The sequence below is a fragment of the Apis cerana genome, linkage group LG11, assembly GCF_029169275.1.
Source record: "Apis cerana isolate GH-2021 linkage group LG11, AcerK_1.0, whole genome shotgun sequence".
Classification (NCBI taxonomy): domain Eukaryota; kingdom Metazoa; phylum Arthropoda; class Insecta; order Hymenoptera; family Apidae; genus Apis; species Apis cerana.
In genome coordinates, this window is record NC_083862.1 from 11,202,539 (window position 1) to 11,227,311 (window position 24,773).

General features: G+C 38.0%; 1 protein-coding gene across 5 annotated transcripts in view; it reads right to left on the minus strand.

The window, feature by feature from the left end:
- The window catches only part of LOC107995571 (small conductance calcium-activated potassium channel protein), a 237,281-nt gene that overhangs the window by 118,515 nt on the left and 93,993 nt on the right, over positions 1 to 24,773 (minus strand). The window contains exons 1-3 of one of the 5 annotated variants that reach the window (XM_062081865.1): positions 4,635 to 4,867; positions 4,269 to 4,388; positions 3,931 to 4,020 (exon numbers count right to left, since the gene is read on the minus strand). The exons of 2 other annotated variants lie outside the window; for them this stretch is intronic. The gene's annotated coding sequence lies outside the window, so the exon portion shown is untranslated. Of the gene's footprint in view, positions 1 to 3,569; positions 4,021 to 4,268; positions 4,869 to 24,773 lie in introns of those variants that run through there. 2 more of the 5 variants (XM_062081866.1, XM_062081864.1) reach the window with 2 other exon arrangements.

Below are 24,773 nucleotides of genomic sequence, written 5' to 3' on the forward strand. Positions count from 1 at the left end.
ATAACGTGTTTCCATACTTTCTTTTAGGAAGAAGATTGAAATCTAACTAAGAATTTCAAATTTAGCCAAAAAGAAACAACGTAATAGCTATGCTCCACGATAATCCAGTTAAGTAATGGAAGAAAAACCACCGTCCTAATAGAAACATCGCGACTAATGGACAGAGTAGTCCAGACATCTTGGAACTGTCTTTAAAAAATTAGGTCACCGATTAGAATACGTACTTTCATGATTCTCGTCATAGAATCGTTTAAATCCGTTTAAAAAGACTAGAGTGGAAAAACCTTAAACGCCATGTAGAAAATTAAAAATTTTCCTACATTCTATTTTAATCACGTTGTACAATGTAAAATGTAAGACATTTTTTTTTTGAAGAAGAAGAAGAAATTTTGTATTCTTTCGTAGTGGAAAAAGAAATATCAAAAATAGAAGGGTTACGAACAAATTATGACACATACGGTTGAAAAGGTTGAAAACGAAGAATTTCATCACGCTGTGCTAAAAAGCAGCTTAACAAAGCAATTTCATTTTCAGACGAGTCTAACAGGAATCAGAACGCTAGAATATAATTTAAATAATCATCTCCGTAGGAGAAATAATTATTTAAATCAGATATGAAAGATCAATCTCGTTAATGAGATAATTTAATCTTGATTGAATCGCAATCTTATTTCTAAGATCTTTGTCACGGATCTTAAATTAAGGATTTCGAAATGTAACTTTTTGAAAACGAAAATGTCGATTAAGCTTTATTTCTCAAACAACTTAGCTGCGAAAGTTATTTTAATATATATCTTTAGATTTAGCGGATTCTATTTCAAGTCATAATATTTTCTTTGCTCGAAGAAATTTTGATAGGGCGCCTCTTCAACGTAACCCCTCGTTGCTTTAACCGAAATGATGACTCTTTTATCAACGATTAGTTCAATATTCGTAAAGAAAACTTTATTACCTATTTAAAAGACGCCGAATTAATTTAGCTCGATAAAAATAGCTCGTTCAAATTGTATATTTTACTTTTACAAGAAACTCGATAACGAAAAGGGATGATACCTATCTTAAGTATATATTAATTTCTCAAAAAGATGAAATCCTCTTTAACAAAATGTCATCACTCCAAAGCCATCTTTCAATTTTTTTTACAATTATCAAACAACCAATTATTTTGCCAATTTCTTTCAATCAAAATATAAAGAAGACATTTTAACGAAACGAAATAATATATCCTCGAAAAACATCCTTTCTATACCTTTCCTAACGCAAAATACGAATTAGAACGAATTAGATACAATTTTCCTGCGATGAAAACGAGGGGAAAAAATAAAGTTTCCTCGCGTCGTTCCTAATCGAATCGTTGCAAAACGTCACGCGATCAAAGAAGCGAATAGCTTAAATCTACCATATAATACTCCTGTCTCCCGAGTTCATTAATGTTAATGCACCCCCGATGCATCGATACGTCGCGGGGATGGAAATCGACGGGCCATTAGCAATGACGGTAATTTTACTAAAATCTGTACCAGGTCCACGTTGGATAAACACACACGCCTCGCGCACGACGTACACCACGTGGACGCACACACGCGCGCATGCATACACACGCGGAATATGGAAAGACGCGAGTAGACGGTGGTGCAATTTCGCCGAAGGCCGGCTACGGCACTGCAATTAAGTTATGTAATGCAATGACGCGGCTCCTCGTCGATTCCCCGTAAATCGCGATTCGAGGCGGACTTTATTTAGAGCGGCGGACGTCGTCCAGAGGCTGAATTTAAACGGGCGGTCGACCTTGATTCCGCTTTAAATCAATTGGAACCGGTGCGAACGGCGAACGGTTGCCCGCTCATTTCTCATTTTTCTTTTCTTTTTCACGCAACACTTCGATTCACGGTAAAATAATATACACGCGCCCATTCCCTGCGCCCGTGCGGCAACGAGGGATCGATTCTCGAGAGGCGAAAAAACAATGGGAGACGCATCTCATCCGTGGCGAGGAGAGAGAAATAATGGTTGGGTTAATGGTAAGTAGTAGTTGGTGAGTTTTAAATCGATCTCGAAATTTCCGCCATTCGAGTTGATTCTTTTTGAAGAATATTTTTAGAAGTTAGGATTCAGAAGGTGGGCGAATATGCAAATTATTTCATCCCTCCCCGTTTGTTGTCCGTTGTACCTGTTCGATGTTGAAATTGATGCTCTTATAAATTGAGAGAAGATGGTAATACGATCGCAATATTGATCTACACGTTTCCCTTTCTTTTCACTATTTTTTTCGGCATGAATGGAAGGAGAGCAAGTTAAAAAAGTTACAAGGAATTAACGATTTACGAGTTTAATCGTACGAGTAATAACGTTAAAATCGATTAAAACCTCTTCTGCTCGATAACAATTTAGCTTATTTAGCTCCCAGTCCACGATATTCCTTTGAAATTTATAGACTAACCATCGGGATCTCGATTGTAAACGATACGAAAGGTTTGGATCAAAGACAATTCTCGTGGAAAGGTATCGAGGAAACATTATAATACGGATATAAACGACTTTGATCTTTCGCCATTCGTTAAATCATAATGACAAGTTCAAGTGAAAAGGTTAACCATCGAGGGATCGAGTCGAAGCGAAAGGGAGAATTCTGCCGATTGATCGGATTGATCGGATTTGTCCGCTCTGGTAATTAGACAAAGAGCAAAATATTGTGCAAGAGGGACGAACAATCGACATCGTTTATTTTATTCGATATACAAGGAACATTGTTATTCCATGTCAGGTTTTATAACAACAGGTTCGTTGTGACAGTGAAATGCCAGCTAATTGAAGACTGTTACTTATTCATCGAGGGGGGAGGGGATTCTTAGAAATTATTCAACGGAACGAGGACTGATCTTGACTTTCCTCGTCACTTCCAGAAATAAAGTTTCTTTCGGTTTATTAATACCAACGAGCCGGACACATAGTGTCGTTTCAAGGTTTCAATCGAGACCAGCAGGAAATGTCTTGTGTCCTTGCGAATAATTGATACGTGCCTGGCCAACAATTTCTTTGATCGCGTCTTTAATTGCTGGCAAAGGCTACTTTTATCATTTTTACTACCAGCGAGATTGGATTGTCAATCGTTTTATTGCGATCACGAGGTTATTTGTTGGAACAACTACTCGAGATTATTTACCGTGTAAATGTACTTATACACACCAAAGGATAATACATGACACGACGAAATAATACGCGAAAAGAACGATAGTTATTTAGTTTAATTATTGATCCTTTTTCCAGAAAATTTCCACAGTTGATCGAGCGATTATTTCTACTTCCTATTCAATTCATCATAAATCCTAGCACTTAATCGCGAGTCTACCAAACGTTTCGCGTTACTTAAAACAACATCGCGAAAACATCGAATTTCATCAATTTTTCGTCAAGCCGAAAGAGTTCGGCTCGAGATTAAACCATCGTCGAAACGATCTTTCTCCGCCTTTATCTTTTATCACCTTAACAATTTCCACGATTCGAACGACCGATAATCACCATTTACAACCACCCCCCTCTCCCCCAATTGATCATTTCCATTATATTACCTTCGCTAGTTCCGCGATCGCAAGAAGGGGATCCAAGCGGGGGTGAAATCATAACTCCTCTCTGACGTGCACTTCGAGATCATCCGTCCTGTGAAGCGGGGCAACTCTCGGTACTCGAGTCACGTCATCGAGGGCACGTCGAAGGGCGTCGAGAAACGTCTCACCGGTCTACGCGTCGTCGTGTCAAACATCGTCGCACTGTTAAAAAAAATTCCCTTTCCTTTCACGTGGAATCACGTTTCGCGAGATATATCGACACTCGACTCAGGTGTTTAGTAGTTTCAGTAGTATCTTCCGTCGTTCCTTCCCTCGATCCTGCCCGTCCATTTCTCTCTTTCTCTCTCTTTCTTTATCTATCTACCTCTCTATCGCGCACCAAGGCAGTGATCGACGATATCCGGATCGCGGCCACTCAGTTCGTGGTAGACGCTTCATGAGACGAATCCAGGTCCTGGAATCCGGAGGGAACAACACCACATTGATAAGAAACGTGGATAATTTTATTTCTCTTGATCACCGGTCGACAGCCAGCGTCCAAGGGGATCCTCGGCGATCCCTTATCCTCATCAACGAAAGGATCAAGGATCTTTCTTTCTTTCTCTCTTTCTCTCTCTCCCTTTCTCTCTCTCTCTCTCTCTCTCTCTCTCTCTCTATGCGTGCACTATTGGTCCGTGATAACACAACAAGTTCACTGGTAACCTCCGTGCGGGGTCGCGGAAGCGGTTTCGAGCGCGCATTTCGGCTCCTTCGCCTCGTAATCACAAGTGAGAATGGTGGAAATGAAATCAAAGAGATATCGGAAAGAAAATCGAAATATATCTATATACGTATATACATATAAATATATATATATATATTATCACTGAGGCAGGATCGAAGAAGAAGAAGAAGAAGAAGAAGAAGAAGAAAATGAGGAACCTAATCGAGAAAGAGACTAAAGAGTGAAAGAGGAAGAAAGGTGAGAAAGAATGGGAAGAAACGGGGAGAATTTCGTAACGGAAATGGAGAAGTGCGCGCACGAGGGCGAGGGATTGCGCGTTTGACAGGCGGAACAGGGGTACACACGTATCCCGAGCGACCGACAGGGTGAGGCTGATGGTCTCCGTCTCGCGCGGCTCGGCTCTGTGTTGCTGCGGGATGGAGATGACGAGAGAGATGGTGGTGGGCTTGAGAGAGAGCTGAAGGGGGGTAAGGGAAGGAGAGAGAATGAGCGAGGCGAGGCGAGGCGAGCGAGAGAAGCGTCGGTGGTGAGCGTCCGCCCGCTGTGACGCTCCCGACAGGACTGCGTCGGTCCCCATTTATTCCTCCTCTCCCTTCCACCCCTCCTGATCCACACCACCGCCTACCACCCTCGCACAACCGCCCCTCCTCGCCGCTTCGCCCGCACTACACCGCGCGCCCTCCGCCTTTCGCCCCTTTTTGTGTTTCCTCTCCCCTTGTGTATCGCGCGCGCACACACACCCCTCTCCACCCTCGTCTCTGTTTCGTCTTCTCCCTGCCCACCCTCCACAGCTCGTCTATCCGTTTTGTCGTTGCTTTTTCTTACTCCTTCCAACCGTGAAAACGACGATTTTCCGTCTGTTTCCCACTCTGTCCCCTCCTTTCATCGAGAGATGCTCCCCTCTCTATTCCGGGATTCCTCGCGAACCGCGTGTAAGCACGTCTGCGTGCCTGGTTAATTTTCCTTATCGGTCTGAGTGGCCGGTTAAAGGGTGGGCAAACGGTCGGTTAATGGGCTAATGAATGCCCCTCTCGAATTGTATCCTTGCTTTTTCCCCCCCGTTTCCCGGGTGTCGCGCCGGGTGTGTGCGCGCGGTAGTTAGAAGTGGAGAGAGGAGAGGAGGGTGTGGTGTTACTTCAAGGGATGGATGCTTATAAGATATCTCGTAGGTAATTGGAATTAAAAATTGACTAATAATAAATGATTCTGGGGGACGAAAAGGTTTTCACTTTACGACTATTGGAATTAAAAGTAACTTAATAAACTAAATGGGGTAAATGGGGTGTGTATCATCATTTCGATTATTCAAATTAATACGGATAACTTGACAGATGCTTTTAGAATTGCCTCCTTCTTTTGTTCCATTATTGGATAATTAAAAATACACAATGGGGTAAAATTGTGTATCTTTTCCCTTTTTCTTTTTTCTTTTTTTCTTATCTTATTCAGTAACCATCCCATCGAACGGAGAAAATGTGTACGGAACGATGTAACGATTCCACGGATGAAAACGTTCCCCGCCACGAGATACGTCGATTATTGGAATCGAGAATGGCCTTATAAACATCTCTGAAATTGCCTCTTTACTTTTTCCTTTCGCAGTGCGCCACCACGTGGAGGAACCAAGAGAAACGTGGAGTATGTTACAATCGGGGGTGGAGGCGCTGTTTCCGCCACGGGGTAGCTCGATTATTGGAATTAAGAAGGGGGAGGCGCCCCTGTTAATGAGCCGGTCCCCTTCCGTCTTCTTTCGCCGCGCAAGTGGAAAATGGAGATTGTTCCTCGCGCTCGAGAGGGATGCAGATGATTGGAATTGTATATCGGATGGGGATCATCATCGGGTTTATCGTTGGATTTGCGTACAATCCGGTGTAAATTTGCTCCCTGCTTTCCACAATTCGTTCGAAAAATGCCTTGTTCTATTCCAATTGGAAATTGATAATGAAAAATTGGTATACGATTAAAGTTATTTCCTTCGAATTTATTATTCTTCAGGAAGAAAGATTTGTCGTCAAGATTTATTTTTCAAAGAAGATAGTAGTACAATCGGATAATTATCGACAAGTGGATTCGTAATGATTTTATATAAGTAAAATCTCTCTACGAAGGAAATTGATTTTTAAATCGCGCAATAATCATCCAGAATTCAGATTTCGTAATTTTTAAAAATTATTTTCAACTTCTTTCATTGCACATTTCGCACAGCCTAGCTTTAGATTCTTTGAAAATTAACGATCGTGATTATGGAAAACTACCGAATCATTAATGGCACAATCCTCATCTATCATCGAATGCACGAGCGTACCTCTCTACGCGTTTATATTCTATTTATATTAAAATTCTACCCGGAAAGAATTTTTCAGCAGCACGCATACTTCGTTATTCGCTTTAATTTCCACCACTCGGGGCATTTTCCAGCTTCTTCGTCCACCGCCCTTGATATATCGAATTAATTCTTTCGTTCCACGGATGAAATTCTTTACAACAGTTTTTCCAACGCTCACGGCGAGTGAGAAATCGAAATTATTACACGGTTATCGGTGTGTCCCTCCACGATTCCTTCACACCTGATTCCTTCTCCCTCGAGGGGCAAGTTATCGGTGTCATTCATCTTCCCCTACTTTCCAACTCATCCCCTATTCGATTCCACGCCCCTGCTATAAATTAATCCGCGCGATGGCCGAAAACTTTTCAGGTGTATATCTCGTGTATGGACGAACGGAATCAACATACTAATCAGGATCCTCCCTTTAATCCTTAAACCCCGGGTTTACCCTTCTCCCATTTAACTCTGTTCGTCGACACGCGAGGTAAATGGACGAAATTAAAACGCTTGATAATTCTATTTAAACGATCGATACGCCCGTGAAATTTATTAACCCCGTCGTGAATATTATTGTCGTGCCGTTGGGGTCGGATGGTTTTACTTTAGATTAAAAAAAAAGGGATAAAACTTTGTCCTTATTGTAACCTTTCTCTTAATTATTCTTCTCCATTTTAATCAAGATTCTTCGGTTTCTTTTTTCCTTTTTTAGCAATACGTATCACGTTTTCGCCTATTTATAATTTTGAAATAGATCACGTGTAATTATTTCTACTACATGTTCACGATAGCTTGCTCGCCCAGCTTTTGGCCAACCTTGTTTATCCGAACTTTGATCAAACTATTGGACCATTAATTCCCTTTGATGAAGGTACATACGCATCGTATATACTTTAGTATGTACTTTGAACGATTAATCGATTAAACGTATCAAGTAAAAATGAATTTATTCTATTAATTTTATCAATACGCGTGCATCAATTAGGATAACCATATCCTCTTAGTCCACACGCGTCGATCGTATCAATCTTCTTCCAAAAATTTCTAACATCCTTCTCTCGCTGCTATTCTTTATCTGATAAACTTTTTTTCATCCATACCAACTCTTTGATCCGGACCATTGTCTCGAGTGCTTTTCGACCCAATACACGCATGACCCGACTCTCAAAACACACGTGTATACATACAGGGAGGCCGTGTTTCAACGTAATTCCGCACTGTTTGTCTATTACATGTCTCAGTTTCGTATAGTTTGCTTATCGAGAAAAGCACTACGCCCTCCGCTACACAACTACTTACCACCGTGTACCAAAACTCGGTACATATCGCATGTACAAGAGCTGATCGATATTACAAGAGATTGTCGGTCTAATCGAGGATCATGAGAATTTGCTATAAGGCACCATCCTGTCGATCGCCATCCTGTATATCGATATCTCGTTTCGAAGCAACGAGTCGAGCCCTTTATGTGGCTGATCGATCGATCTTATCGACGATATGTCGACAGCGGGAGACACTTTTAGGAGAGAAAATTGGGAGGAGGGAGGGGAAGGAAAGTTTTCTAATCGAGCGAGATTTTTTTTTTTTTTTAGCAAAATTGCTGTTCGAAAAATTTTCACAAGTTCCAGAGAGACGTCACGTTGCGATCCGGATTGCAATCTGTTCGAATGTCACTTGAGATTTTGCACGTTGCAACCCATGCGTTTAAACTCGTTACGTTACGAGCTGTTGGCTTTTCGTCGAGGACAATTTTTCTTTGGAAAATTTTGAGAAAAATGAATATGGCTTGAGTTCGAGTTGATCTATATATCAATATAGATGTTGTTATTTATGTTGTTTCGGAATAATTCTTATTTAATTTATTTATATATAATTATATAAAATATTTATTCTATCCATATTTAATTCTAATTTCTCTTCTTCGCTTATTAATTTCGAAAAAATTTAACGAATTTATCATCGTATTTCTCCTCGAATAAATTTTCTAATTAATTTTTTTATAATTCTTCTCGCTTATCAATTGTCAGACACCGTTATCGAATTTAACAATCTCATAACAATAAACGTCCGTTTCTTTCGTCCGATAAAAACCTATTTAAATAAAAAACATGCTCATAAAAAAAACCGGTTAAAAACCAATGTCATTATTTGAAATCTGTTCTGTGAACGAAAAAACAGATTTCTCGAATAACGATTCACGAAATAACAATTCGCGAGCAAATTCTTTTATCGCGAGTTCGTCGCGGCGCAACTTTGAAAAAAAAAAAAGAAACAAAAGGAAAAAAAACGAGATCGACGCACAATCGACGATGCAACGCGTGCTCCCAATCCGTTGTCGCAAACTTTCCTCGTCAATGGAACTCTGGGCTGACTTTTGGCGCATCGTTTATCACATCCGCCGAATAAAAAGAGTTCGTGCGGCGATAAAAGAGTTGCACGGCGGCGGACTTTCGCGGCGATATTTCACGGGAAGGGAGATAGAGGACAGATTCGTTGTGCTTTCTTGTCGATTATCATATCGTATTCTTCGAGAAATTTTGTAAATATTTTTTGGCTCGGTCGATATTTCCATTTGTGAAGAATCTCGTTTCTCGTTCACGACAGCTCGTGACAGTATTCGAAAACTTTTATTGCAGAGAAATTCAATTAAACTTGATAATTTCGATCCATTTCGATGAATAAAAATATCTCTTCTAAAAAGATGAAATCAATCCTTCGAACTCTCGGTATTTCCTAATGTTTTAAATGAAATTTCGCACAGTGACTCGAATCGATATATTCTTCTTCTTCCTTCTTGAAACAAGCGAGAAAAAAAGAATGAAAGAAACGACGATTAAATGTGTAACGATCTCAATATTCAAAAATTCATTTCTTAAAATATATGGGCGAATTGATATTTAAAATTTTTTTCAACTTTTTCACTATAGAAATAGAATATTCGTAATATAATTTATTAATGGACAATGGACAATTACTGTCCATATTTTAATCTCTTTTCTTTTTACGCACACACGCGTGTAAGAAACGATCGTGAGCGAGGAAATGAATGAACGAAGCGTGGAAGTCGGGGCGAAATTGCTGTCGGAATGAAATTAGAAAATGAAAGACTATGACGAGGAATAACAATTGCCTCTGTTATTTTCGATGATTACAACAAATTGTTTGCTTAAAAAAAATTGACGATTAAATCACAAAACCAGCGGATATATATACATCTGAGGAAAATGCATCGATTTCGAGTTTAGTTTTTCCCTTTGTAAGGGATTCTATTTGTGCTAATCCAGTCCGTTTGTTGAAGACCTTCCTCCCCCTTTCTTCTCTTCTTTTCTTAAGAAGAAATATTGTATTCGTCTTAAATGAAATTGCTTCGACAGAGGAATTGTAATTATACAATCGAACGAAGTATTGTTGCGAAGTTACATCGTTGAAGTCTTGAAAAAAAAAACTTAAAAATCCTTTCGCCCTTCGTTATCTTTTTAAAACTTATTTAAAATTCCAACGAATGAAATTTTCCAACAAGAATTTTAATTTTAATTTTTCAAACATAATCAAGAGATAAGATGATAATAATTAAAAAGATCCTCGAAGAATAATTCTGATTCTCTTTCTATTAGTTTGAATCACGGCGATTAAAAACGTAATTAACGAGATTCATTAAGAATCTTATTCGAGATTGAAAACAAAATAAATAAACGATCGATTTTTCTACGAGTCGATGTTTAAACGAGGGTAAAAAGGTGTTGAGCAATGACAATTTATGACCGCAGTGAGGAGTCACGCAACGAAACGTCAGGAATTTCTTGTTGAAGTTTCGAGTTACCGCTCTTCCATCGATCTTCCATTCCGGTTTCTCGCGTGAAATGGTAATTCGTAGTTTCAAAGTAACGTCACGCGAGCAAATCAGGGAAAAAAAAAAAGATTTGCGATCGAATCACAGCTTTCATCCTTTCCTCGCCTCTGCCCATCTGCCCATTTATCGATACGTATAAATCATCCGTTATCAAAATATTTTTTACACTCCTCCTTCTTTTTTTAACAATTAACATCCTTGCTGACCTTAATTTCAATCAGATTTCTCCCTTAACGATTCTCCCCAATTTGATGAAAATCAATTGATTTGATCGAATATATTTCCGTGTCCATGTTTTTTTAATCATTCACGAATCGTTATCAATTAATTTAAATACATAATTTAAATTTATATAATTTAGAAATTTCGACGAGTTTCGGAGTGTCAGAATCGCTCGTATCATTTTGGTAAACCGCTTCGTAAATCATTCATGGTTATCAGTAGAAATTAATTTAAATAATTTATAATTTGCGCACGCTATGGACAAGTATCGTTAAAAAACTTCGACGACGAATCGCTCGTATTTGAAATATCATCGTGTTTGAAATTGAATATTTTTATTTATAACGAATGGACGAATCCCCTTTCAAAAGTATTTATGAAGATGAATTTTAAAAAATTCTTTCTTCTTGTTCCTTTATATATCCTTCCTTATCATTCCCGTTATAAATCATTCTTAACAAGATTCTCGATCGTGCATACGAGCTCATGTTTTCCGAACGAAATTCGAAGAATTATCCGAGGAGAGGAGGATCGTGGGGCATCGATCACTCGACAATGGATTACTTATTCGCAGCATCCACCTTCCACAAATTCTAAGCTCTCGTTTTATTCGGCCCCATCACGTTTATCACGTTCCTTTTTATCGCACGAGCGAGTTACGATCATTGAGCAATCCACCTCTCACGTGTTGATCGCACAACGTTCCACCGCAAACTGAGCATCGCGCGTGTATAATATATACACAAACGATTCTCTCCTTGAGAGAGGAGATCGACTATAAATACGCGTAATATTTGTTTTTCCTTTCGTTCGAATTTCTATTTACGTATTAAAGTCGATTGGAAAGCGATTGAATGTTTCGATATTTAACACGTAATATTTTAATTATATTATATTACGAAATATTGATATTAATATATATTTGTACAATATTTCTTTTATTACAAAATTTTGAAATATCGTTTGCTATTACTATTTCATGAAAAAATTGTAAAATGTTTTGCAGAGATTTAGATATCACTGTTTTATTAAAAAATTTATTAAAAAATTGAATATCAAATTAAAAAAATGGATTTAAAAAATGGAATGATTCACTAAAAAATTTAGAAATATATAAAAATAATAATATCGTGAAATTTTTTAATATTTTTTTTTTCTCGGGAGCATAGGATAATTAAAATTGATATAAAATATGTCCTATTAAAAAATTTTCGTTTGTGGAAATAGAATCTCGGAAAAACAATCTCCAAAAACAGGAACAAGAAGATATTTTAATGAGAATCGCGGAATTTTCTTCGAACAGATTGCGATAATTCGAAAACGGCAGTTACGACAGAAAAAAAAAAGAACAGAATATAATTATATTATTTTTCTAACATCGAGTCACGTTAATTCTTTTATTCCAACTCACTAGAAATACGTTAATTGTGTTATAATAGCTGATATAATAATAACAGGTTCAACCCTTCCACTTCAACTTCGAAACTTTTCCCATAAAAATTCAACCTCGACAATTAGCCACTGAAATTAAACGTAATCGCACAATTATCTCCCCTTCCACCCTTTCCCTCTCATTTTCTCCATTTTCTCCTCGAGCACGCTCTTGTAAATTGCTTTTAACCTCGGTTTAAAAATTTCGCGATAAATTCAAAATCAGTGCCGAATTTCCCCTCTCTGTCTCTCCCCAAAACACCCCTCCTCCAAAAAAAAAAAGAAAAAAAAAGAACGGAGGATCGCAGATAAACTGTGATCCTAAAGGGATTTTCTATTTCTATTTCGCTCAATTACACGAAATGCTGTGCACAAATCTGATTGACTTCTATCGCTCGTTATCGAGGAGAAAATTTATACAAAGGGAAAAAAGGGGGGAGGAGGCGAATTTCGGGCCGATATGATACTTCTTTCTATTTTCCAACCAATCTCTATTCTCCTCCCCACATCTCCATACAGATTTCTTGGTCCCTTCCTTTGGAAATTGGCGGTTATCTCGATTCACACTTTCCCCTTTATCCTCTTTATCGACGATTCACGGTTTCCGTGGGCAAATATTGGATCGAGAAAGGGGAGGATTGGTCGCATTTTCTCGATATCTCGGCAGAAATTGCTGAAGAAAGGGTACAAGACGAGCGTGCCGAACGAAAAAGGAAAGGAAATTCGGCGATGATCTATAAATCCGGACGGAAAGTTTGGATATTCGAAGATGTGCGGAGATTGACGATAAGGGGCAATCTTTTCTTCGATTGATAAGGAAATGCAGGAATAATATGTGTACGCGGTTGCTGATAACGCCCCGTGACAGGGATAAATTGCAATTGAGACTGGATGGACAGTTGGGGGAACGATGTTAATGGATATGGGGGTTGGCAGGTTTGTCAACTCGCTGTCTCGTCGATAAAGGTTGGATTAAAGTTGTTGCATTAGTTGTTACATGGGATATAAATGCAAAGTACGATGCTTATTTGGAGAAAAATATTTGATAAGGGATTCCTTTTTATCGATTATTATGAAAATAAGAAGTAAGATTGGATAGTGGAAAATGTAACATTTATGATAGGATTTTATTTGTTAAGGATTTTAGGTTCATCAGCATTTAAGTTGTTATGAGACGTGAAATATTTTGTTTCACAAAATTGAAAATTATGTAACATTCATAAATATTTGTCTAACATTTTTTCACAAATGGAGTAAAAATTATTTGCTTATCTTATCATACGAGAATGAAAAAAAAAAGCATCATAAATATTCTGTATTTAAATACACGCCCGATGAAAATACAATATACTAGAAATTAAATGTTACAAAATAATATTTTATAAATTTATACAATTTTTACCAAATTCAAGTTTTGATTTAAAATTTTGATTTAAAATTGACACGCAATTAAATTTGTTCCCGATATTGAATATTAAAAGACAAAATTTCGATGTTCGAATATTTAAAAAAGAAAAAAAAATTAAATTTCTCTAATTCAGAGGAAAAGAGTACGGTTTCGAAAATTTTGAAAAATAAAGCATCGAGATCGGATCAACGATTTTGCCAATTTGTTACGTGAAACGAAGATGAGCAAAGTAACAAATGTAGCCGAGGGTCAAGGCTTGCGCAATCCGTCCACCGTTACAATTTCGTAAAACAAATTGGAAAATGTCGTGTCTTTCAGCCTTTGACGAGCAACGATTCCGCTCGGCCACATCGCTAAGATAATTGCCTATCTGCCTCTCGTGACACGGCTTAATAATTTCGATTCGGAAAAAAATTCGAAAAAAATCGTCTCTCCTATTTTCTCCATTTTTATTTCCTCGTTTTTATTTATTACTCGACTTTTGATGAGATTCCACATATTTCTTCATTTTTTTCCGTGCGTCTTTTCATTCAAATCATCCCTGTCTGAACGATGGCCTCTGTTGATATAATTGAGTCGCGGATGATAATTGCGCAAAATTTATAATGTGTAGCGTTCCACGATGAAATCCTCTCTGAATGAATATAAACGGAATTTTGAATGGAAAAATCTAGCGTTATTCGTCACTTATGAGATTCCTATTTTTTTTTTCACACAGATCAGTAATCTATTTATTCAAATTTGTATTTTTATCGCCACGATTATAGATCATAGATACATATAATAATACACGCATTATAATATCGTATATTTTACTTTAAATATTTTACGTACACGTGTTTCCACATATCCTGCGGACTTTCGTATCTACAATTAAACTTCTCATAAATGCATAAACACCGGCTGTCTACGTTGTACGCATCGCACGAGCAATTTGCATAATTCGTTCCCTCGTGAACAACAAATATGGCTCGAATACGTAGGACCACGTTTCTCTGATCGAAAAATCAGTTCGACCAGTGGTCAAAACGGAAATCAATATAAACGTATTTCCACTAATAATTCCTAAAAAATAAATAAATAAATAAATAAATAAAATAAAATAGAAAATAAAATTGTCTTACTCCTTCGAAAATAATCTTTCTGAAAAAAAAAAACGATCAAACGATTTTCCAACGATCCAACGACGAAGAAATTCGAAAAAAAAACAGGAAAAAAAACGAATGCTATTCGGTCGACCGGCGGGCAAATATTCCGAGCGGAATAACGGAATAATTTTCCTTGTTTTGCGTGCAGAAATGCAGCAATTGTGTTAAAATTCTCGTATGCGGATTCGAGGGCAATTAATCGCCGACACAAGGAAGAAGAAAAGGAACTCAGGATACGCGTGAGATTAATTTCATCCGGTTTTTTCCGCGGGAAATCGCGCAAATTATTGTGCGGCCGATGGAATTGCTCGATGAAAAGCTGTTCGACTTTCCTCCTCTATCCTCGTAATCCGTGAGTTTCGCGTTTCGAGAAGATTGTTTTGGGAAGGATTCAAAGCGTATTAAATCGCGCGTGCGTGAAATGAACGATCTAAAAAAAAAAGGAAAAAGTTGGAGATGGGATTATATAGTGCATTTTTCTATCCAGTTACGAAACTCCCTCTCCTAACCTGGATACCTGATTTCGAATTAAATTCAGATTAAACGTGCTGTCAGATTTAATAGGATTCTCTCGACCGAGTGTTTGATGCAAATTAGTTTACCTTTCAATTGGAATACCTTTGCTTCGGATAAACAGGCTCTGATTGGCCGCACAAACATGTATTCGAACAATATCTTGTCAGGGGGATTTATTTAATTCTGGTTTCAATGAAAATTTCTGTACATTCCGGATGCCTCGAAAATAGGAACGATACGTTGCAAATTCTTATCTCAAGTTGTACTTTCCGTTGCAGAAACATTCGTTTCAACGAGTTGTTCTAAGAGAAATAGAAAATAATAATGTCTTTCGAATATTTTTTTGCTGGAAAATAGATTTTTTTAAAATTTGTATACTCGATGTTTCGCTGTATCTTGTAAGATTTTAAAGTTAAAAAGAAAAAAAAAAACAAAAACAAAAGCATCGAAACTTTAAGACTTCGTTTTCGACTTTCGATATTATCGATTTTTTATTTGAAACAACCAAATATTATCAAATATCTTCGCAAAATCAAAGATAGAAAAAGATATATATACTATATACCACTTGACCCATAGGAGAACAAATCTATTCTCGACTTAATTAGACGCAATAGCGAGTCCTTGGCCAATTAGTGTCATTCTTAATTAAAAGAAAACAATAGAAAAGCATCTTGAGAAATTCGAAATATAAAAAAAATTCTTGCAATGTCGAACAGAGAGGACACTCTCACTCCCTTCTTTCTTTTCAATTTTAATTTTGTTCTACCTTAATGACACGTGTCGTTAAAATGTGTGCGGATTTAGAAAATGGAACAGGAAATGGAGCGAATAATGGTAAATTCCCTTTGAGAATGTATAAACTTTAATAATGATCGCGAGAAACTTAGGAACACGGTCTGATGAAGGGCTGTTGTAATAGGCTGTATTATAAATAGTCGTTCAACTGTCGAGTGCACGAGTTCTGGTATCGTGGGCTGGACATCTACGAGGAGTTTGGAAAATGGCGGAAATTTCGTTGCTGAGATTTCATCGCATGATTCTCGACCGGATCATCGATTACGCCAAGTGGAATTAGATAAATTCACTCGTGTACTTTCATAATTCTGTTCTTAAATCTCTCTTGATATTCGAGATACGATAATCTTAACTTTTACGCGATGGATATTTCCTTTCGCTCATTTTTTCTAAATTGCCCAGAAACTCTGCGATAATTCAATAATATATCGAAGTAGTAAAAAACGAGAGAGGAGAAAAAGAAAACAGGAAAGGAAAGAAAAGAAAAAGAGAGGATTTGGACCCATGTCTGTCTATAGAGTCATCGGTAACCCCATCTGGCGAGCACTTGCCTCGGGCACTTGAATAAAAGGAGTTAAATCAAAAGACGTATGAAGTACCAAGAAGAAAAAAAGAACGTACATAAAATACCTAGCATCACCAAGAAAGCGTAATATATTTATTTCTCCGAGAGAACCACGCTCTGAATACTTTAATACAGTCACTTTTATAAAACACTTTCTTCCACCGTCCACCGAAGGTCGTAAATACCAATTCCCGGGACAGCCATGATTCCCTTGTTTCCTTGTTGTCGTGGTGGAATGAACCTTCGTGGAACGAATCAAAAATTTCATCTCTTACTTCATGAAAAAAGAAAAGAAAGAAAAGAAAAACGATAATTCTTCCAAGAATCGTCGATCAACAATCTTGAACGGAAAATAAAATATCCTTGTAAATTGTTCCTTCTCGGTGCGCCATAAAGGAAAAAGAAAAATCACTCTGCCCTGCCGTGGATTCGTCTCGACGAGCAAAAACTTCTTCCGCTTTTGATTGGCCTCGAAAGGTGGGAAAATCCTGCGAAATCGTCACACGCGTAATAAACCACGTGGTAAAGGGTTTTATAACACGAGATGATGCACGCGGTCTGCTCTCCGCCCGTAAACTCGAGAGTTAATTAAATGGTGGGCGCGAGTTTCGGGCTCCGTTTTTCAATTTTACGAGGAAACTTTCGAAATTCCCCCATTCGAGATTTATCCCACGTTTTAGCACGCGGTTCGCGTGACTCGTGCCCGTGACTCTTGTCCCCGGGAAACGTCGTAAAATATCGTTGTCGAGGCCAGATTAACATCTCGACTAGATAACGCCGGGGTGGGGAAATTTTCGGCACGAAATGATAATCGGTCGTGGCCAGATTTCTCGTCCTAATTCGATGGATATAAATGGACGGATTTGGATCCGAGATAAAATGTGGAAATTCAATCACGAAAAATGATTAAGACGTTATTGTTCGTACAAACGAAACGAAACTTGTTGTCCGTTTAATCCATGCATAGTTTTCGCAAAGATTGACGAGAATACGAGAAAGTGGTTAATCAAACTAATCTTCGAATCTGGATAGGATTTTCATTGTCCTTGGAGCAACTTCTTCGTTTCTTTTTCTTTCCTCATGAAACTTTCGAGAAAAGAGCAGGGGAAAAGGTCGTGCGTATAAAAATTTACGATTATTCAAAAGCTACAATCGTAGAACGTGAATGATCCACGCCAGGGAATGTAAAACGAGAGGGGATGGCTCTCGAGCACGGATAGTTTGGAGAAAACTTTCGGCCAATATCGGAACGCGATACGCCGTTAAAAGGGATACCGGCCGGCTCCCATAGTATCGCATTGATTCGCGGTGTAATCCGGCGGAAGCACGAAATATCTGACCGAAACTCGGGCAACAAACGCCCGATTCTGCCTGTATTCATCGTGGCTCAATGGGGAGTTTTGCCAGGGAATTGCCGTTACACTGTTTCTCGATAACCTCGTTCGCCTCGTTTAAACGCGTTTCGTTAGTCACCCGCTGCGTGACGCGTTGCAACAGAATCGAGACTCGATCGAAGCTCGATCGAGACGCTCGTTGACCGTCATCGCCGATCCTTCGTTAACTCGCTTGTTTATCTTACGCAGCCCCTGCAAAGATATTGGATGGGTGGCGTCTAAATGAAAATTCCATCCTGTTGTCGTCGATCTCTTATCTCGTATCGCTCAATTCGATGAACAGTTTTATATATATTCAATTTGAGGAAACGAATGTCGATGCAGCACACGATTACTTGTTCATCTTTTTTAACTTCGAGTGATTTTATACGCTTAATAAAAATTTTATTCGTTCTAATTCAATTTTGAATGATGTTCGTGACAAATTCGAGAAATATTTTTCATTTTACAATTATTACGATTCAATTTTCGAGAGGATCGTAGCACACCACGATTCGTACGTGAAAAAATTGTAAAAGGAGATAAATTATTCTCAGAAACACGAGTAATGGTCCATGTGGATAACAGAAACTCGATCGTTCGGGAGTAGATCGTATCGGCGGCAAACAGAGAAAAGAAACTGGGCAAGAAACCTAAGAAGAAGGAGGGGAAGGAGGAAGGGACGAATATCTGCAACGATGGAACGCAGAACTCCACTCCATAAAGTTCTCTGTTTTTCTCGTGGATCGCGCGCAAGAAACGGGTTCCGATCGGTTGCTGGCAAGCAGAACGATAGCTGGAAAATCGTAGGGAAAACTCGAAGGCAGATTCTCCCCTTTTAATCCCCTCAACAAGCTTGGAAGGGATGAAAAAAAGAAACACCATTGCTGGATCTCTTTGCGGTAAAAACATCGAATAGAATATAATTGTTCGAGATTTAGAAATATTAAATTCGGATTTTAGAAAAAAGAAAATATTGTAGGAGACTCGTATTAATCTGACGAAAGATTCTAGTTCTAATAAAATAGATCAGGACGACAATTAAATCATTTTTGATAGTATTTTTATATTAACAGTAAATTGCAGAAAATATAGATAGATTTTTCAAATAAGAAAATCGATCTTTGTAAATTTTTATACTAAAGACGTGCGAATAAAGCTACACGATTAGCTTTTTAAGTAAATAAAGATTGTTTCGAGAGGATCCATTTGTGTATACGTCTGTCATAATTTTCGTCTAATAAAATTATTATCTGAAATATTTACGAGCGACGATAACCTATTTAAGATTCTCAGGAAACCGATGATCGAGCGTTTATTCGAATCATGTCTATAAAGCGGAACATGTATGAACTACGTGTACAGGATATATATAGGGAGAGAACAATTGCGTGAAATATGGATCTTCCGTGTAATTATGATTGGCCTGTTAATATTAACCAATGCGTGATTAATAGGAATGCATTTACAAATTTATCGCGATCCACAAGCTTCGTACGTGAAACACGTCGAGTAAAAGCGTATTGGCCACATATCACGGCGAGATCCCATTTTGCCAAACTTCGAGAACTTATCGGGAATAAAATTCCATTTGCACTTTCACGGTGGGATACTTTAATATTAGGGTGTCAAAGTTTGGAATAATCGACAAATATCGATAACGTATGGTCCGGATGAATTTTTCCGCTCTTTTAAGATTGGATCATAGCAGAATATATCGGATGAAAACTTCATTTAACTTTCTATACACGTATCCGTCCACCTGATTTATAAAAATTTATATCTATCATCCGAGTAAAATTGGACAGGATAAATGGTCGCTTGGAAATATGCGAAAAAAATGTTTCAAAGCTTAATTTCAAATTTGATCCCCCAATAGATAGATATCTCCACTTCAAACTTTAATTCGTGTTATTTAAGAGTAAGCAAATAATGTTTTCGTGACTCGAGAGAGAGTGAGATTAAATTTTGAGAATAGTAAGAATAGTATATTTTTCAATTAATTCGATCGACAATTATATGATGAATATTCAAATTCTACAATGTTAATTACATCACAAAATTGATCTTTTTTTTTTTTTTTCATTCATTATCGACGTTATACCAACATCGTCCAAATAACATTCCTCGTGTCATAATAAATATTCAAAATTCTACGATATTTACATAAAATTGAAATTCATTCAGCATTATTTCAACATCGTTCAAGTAAATGTTAAATGTAATATTCGATCTCTACAGCGCTATTTACACATATTTTTTTCGGTCGAAGCATTATACCAATACCAATCAAATAAAATATTTTAAATTCAACGAAAAATTTACATAAAATTGGAATTCTTTCATCGCCAGTTGACGCGATATTTCAACATCGGACAATATCCTACGATATTTACACGAAATTGTCGATTCTTTCATCGCCAATCGACACGTTATTGCAACATGATCCGGATAACGTCTCGCAAAATTCCGAAATATCTTCTGTCTTCGTTATCGATTCGTCCATCTTCCATCGTCTCTTATGCAAATCGATGAACGCGACATCGAATACGAATACTCCACGAACCCTCGACCCGATATAGATTTCGGCCCCGCGACAATCCAGTTTGTACGAACGTATATAGCGTCGAATACGTCGGATTCATGAATTATTGATACGGTTATCGCGGAGTCGAAACACCGCTGCCTTTCCACGGGTGAAAAAAAAGCCGCGGAAAATTAACGATTGTCGTCCCGCTTAATTAAATCTCACCGCGAAAAAGTCTTTTTAATAGGTTCGCGAAACACGTTACTTTCGCTCGCGTATCCCATTTTAATCTTGCGATTATTTTATCGCAATTCTTCTGTCACGATCTATCGCGTATGAATGTTTACCTTTCGAATTTCAAAATATACACGTATATTAAGCAATTGAAATTTAAAATTTTTACGATTTTCCTCTCCTGTGCGTATAATTAAGATATACTTTTTTACAAATGATTGCCGATGTGAAATTGTTGATACAATTGTCCCATTTATTTATTTATATTAAATTCGGGATTATTTGTTTATGTATCAGGTTAACGAAGGCACGTAGAGTTATCTAAAAATAAAAGCCGTTGAGATATCCAACAAAGTATACCAAAAGGAAAAAAAACGTAACAAAAAAGTGTCGTCCAAGTTGAACGAGTCCAAAGGGACCGGCCGACTCCTCAGCGAACGATTCCTCAACTTCAATTCCCACCGCCCTAAGGTTTCTTCCCTTTCCTGGGGGAAGAAAAGACGGGCGAAAAACAAGAACAAGATACACGTTGGAAACCGCGGGAAACGAAGTCTGCGGTCTCGTAACAGGGAAAGAAAACATCGGGGTAAAGTTTCGTTCGCCGAGGGGCGAATTATTCTCTTCTCGAGGCCGTGGTTTATCGAACGATCGATCGATCGAGCTTCCGGTTTGATAGACGCGCACAGATATGTTTCGAACGATGATGCATCCAGGCCGATATATCATTCGTCCGCGTTATGTGACAGCGTTCATCAGTGTAACGATTCCACGCTGCGTTACGTTTGAAAAGAATTAATGAACGTCACGCCATTTTCCTTTCGGCCATCTTGGCGAGTCGCGATGAAACGAGACGACGCCGAGTGATGCTAATTTATCTTGGATCGCTTCTTTTTTCCGCGTTTTCCTGCGTAAATTCTGCTTTATCATAGAACGTAATAGTTGCGTTTTCTTTCTTTCTTTCGTTTTTTTCTTCTGTGAAAGGAGAGAAGTGTTCACGGTGTTTGAGATTAATGATTCGTTGCGAATTTGAGAATAAAACATTATGGAAAGTTGCTTGAAACGGAGTTCAAACTTGTAAATTTGCAAATTTTTCTCCAATTTGCATTAGATCTCAAGAGTTCTTTTTTTTTCGTATTTATGATGCAGTATCGTAATCACAAGTTGACAAACAAGAGTTCGAATTATTTGTAAACTCAATTCTTTCTTTCTTAATCTAATATTATATTAATATCGACGTAGCAATCACGACGTCAAACAAATTCAAGTTGCAACTCACATTTTTCTTACGAATACTAAACTTCCGACAAACACAGCAACGAATTTCGAAACAATCTTTCCTACACTTAAGAAAAAAATAAAGGAAGAAAAGAAAACAACAGATTTGAATCAATTATCACAAATTACCTTACATAAATCATTCGTGCATACCCTCGAGCCCAATATTAAAATACTGAAATTGATCGAATTCGAATAAAAAATAAACTCGAAATCAAACATGACGCGACACGATGAAACTTGAATTATTTATCACTCATTTCCATCCAACAGCTGTAAACGAACGAAAAAAACGATGAAAAAAAACTGGAGATCCTTCGATACTCCACTAATTAAAATATCGAGGATTGTGCGGATCGCGCGAAGAATCGCGAAAACTTGGAAACGTTTGGCGGGCGCAAATATTAATTACGGGGGAGGGAGGGGGCTTTTATCGGCGATAAGTTGCCTCGTTCGGGAACTTTGATGTCATTTTCAACGAGGCCACTTAGTCAACGAAAAGAAATTGGTTTGCTCGAAGGTCTGCGGGCCTTTCGCCAATGGGGAAACTTTTTTAATGGACCAACTTGGCCCGGTGTCGATGCCGTGTAGAAATGGAGGGATCTAGTCGGTTGTCGCGGATTATAAAGACACGTGAAGACGTTTCAGAAACTTCCATCCCCCTCCAGAAGGGGAAGGGGGCTGTGGCATCCCCGCGGAATCATCCCTGATGGAAAAAACTTTTCATTTTTATCGCACGAATACAAATTCGATGTAATTCAATTCCAACTCTTTAGATATTCGACGAGGTGAGAGGAATATCATCTTGGATTCGATATTTTCGATAAAATTGTTAGGTTTCCATACGTTGTAATCTCGGTCACGTTTCATTGTTCGTCATCACGCGATAATGTATGATCCGAATTGAGATTCGATTCCAGGTGAATTTATCAAATTACAGTAGAATTTTGCATCACAATTTTATAAATGTTATATATTTATTCCCAAGTGCTTTCTCTAAAATTAATACCGTTAATACCACTGTAGGATACTAATTAGGCTGCGCATAAATAATCAAGATTCGTCTCGAAATCTCGAAATATCATCGTATGGATGGATTCTTCCGTTATCAAGAAGAAGGAAACGTTCGATTCGCGCAATTATCTCGAAGGTATGCAACCAGGATCAATCATCCTGAATAATTTTCAGGAAAAGGGTCACGTGTGTATGTTCCATCCAGGCTGGTGAACTTGTGGAATTACGATTCCATCGTTGAATATTTCACGGCCGGGTATATATCATCCACTTTCTTCAATTCTCATCGATCAATTCGCTTGGTATTTTAAGGGACACGACTTTAAGCAGCGTGTTTAATAATTCAGAATCCCAGTATTTCGCGACACGATTGGACAGCTTCTACGCTTCAACTTGGACAGTTATAGAACGGAAAATATTCTTTCGGCGCGCAAGGTCATTGTGATTCAAATAATCGGGAAATATTCAAGGGAAAAGTAATTAATTCAAGAAAACTTGATCTCGATCCAATTAAATTGAAACAGTAAAAACTTTCGTGGGTCTTGGAATTTTGAAGTGTCGATAAAAAGTATCCATAGCGATCATCATCCACCTTATTCGATTTGTCCTCGGTTCTTGGCCAAACTGTGACACGTGGATTCCATAAATTTGATGGATGTTATATATAAGGCGAAATGTACACTTCACACATTCCATAGATTTTCATTCGCAAGCAACGGATTCAACGAAGAGAAATATAATTTTCAATATAACTGAGAAAAGATATAGAGTGGACGGTGTGGATAAATCAGAGTTTGGTCAGACAGTGACAAGGTGGCCGTAGAGATCTCTGAAAAAAAGAGCAAATGTTCTGATTTACGATTCTTAATCCCACATGTTTCTTTCTCGATATCCTTTCTCGTAACACCTCCTCTTTTAAATCCAATTCAAAATATCTTGTACTATCGTCCCAATTTGGCGCAGACGATTTTAAAGGAATTCGAACGTTTGAAGAAAAAGGAAAACGGTGTCAAAAATCCAAAATACGCGCAACGAAGATCCGGCTAAACGTCGATCGTAAAGTAAGAATGTTAAATTCCCCGTTAAATACGCCGTGCTTCGCTCCAGCGAGAACACGCTGGATTTATTCGATTTATGCGCGCCGTTGTACGTTTAACTAGAAGTGTCACGTACTCCTCGGAATGCAGTTGGGCCAAGTATTTCGCGTGTAATGGAACGCTATGCACCCGACGTTGCACCCTTGTATCTTCCACAACCCTACCTTAACATTTCCCAAACAACACGTTTAAGCTTAAAAATTGTTGGCCCAACCTGTTGTAATTTTTGATGTGGTGTATCTTTTCTTACTTCTTTTTCTGCCAATCTCTCTCTGCGATAATTGTGTTGGGAAATACCGAGATATTTTCCTCAATTTGTTTCGAGCGAGTCGTTTAAATTGATTTAAATTGATTAAAGTGAAAAGCACAAGGCGAAGAGATTTTCCTTCTCGTATTTTCGATCCCGAGGATCGCGAGAAACATTGGATCGTATTAACGCGCATTCACGCGATATCTGGACGAAATTTATTCGAAACGAACGGTTATTTCGAAAACGGTCGCCAATAACGCTGCAGGCAAATATTCGCGTTGCATTTGCTTCACGAAACGGGATTATTAAGCAAATAACAATCTCGATTAATCTTTATTGGAAGCAACTGGGTAAACCGGCTCCAGTAGAGCGAAACGATCGTTTATTGTTCGAAGATCCCCCTCGAAGGGGGGAAGATCCTTTATCCAAGAAAAACAACGGGGTTCGAGAAT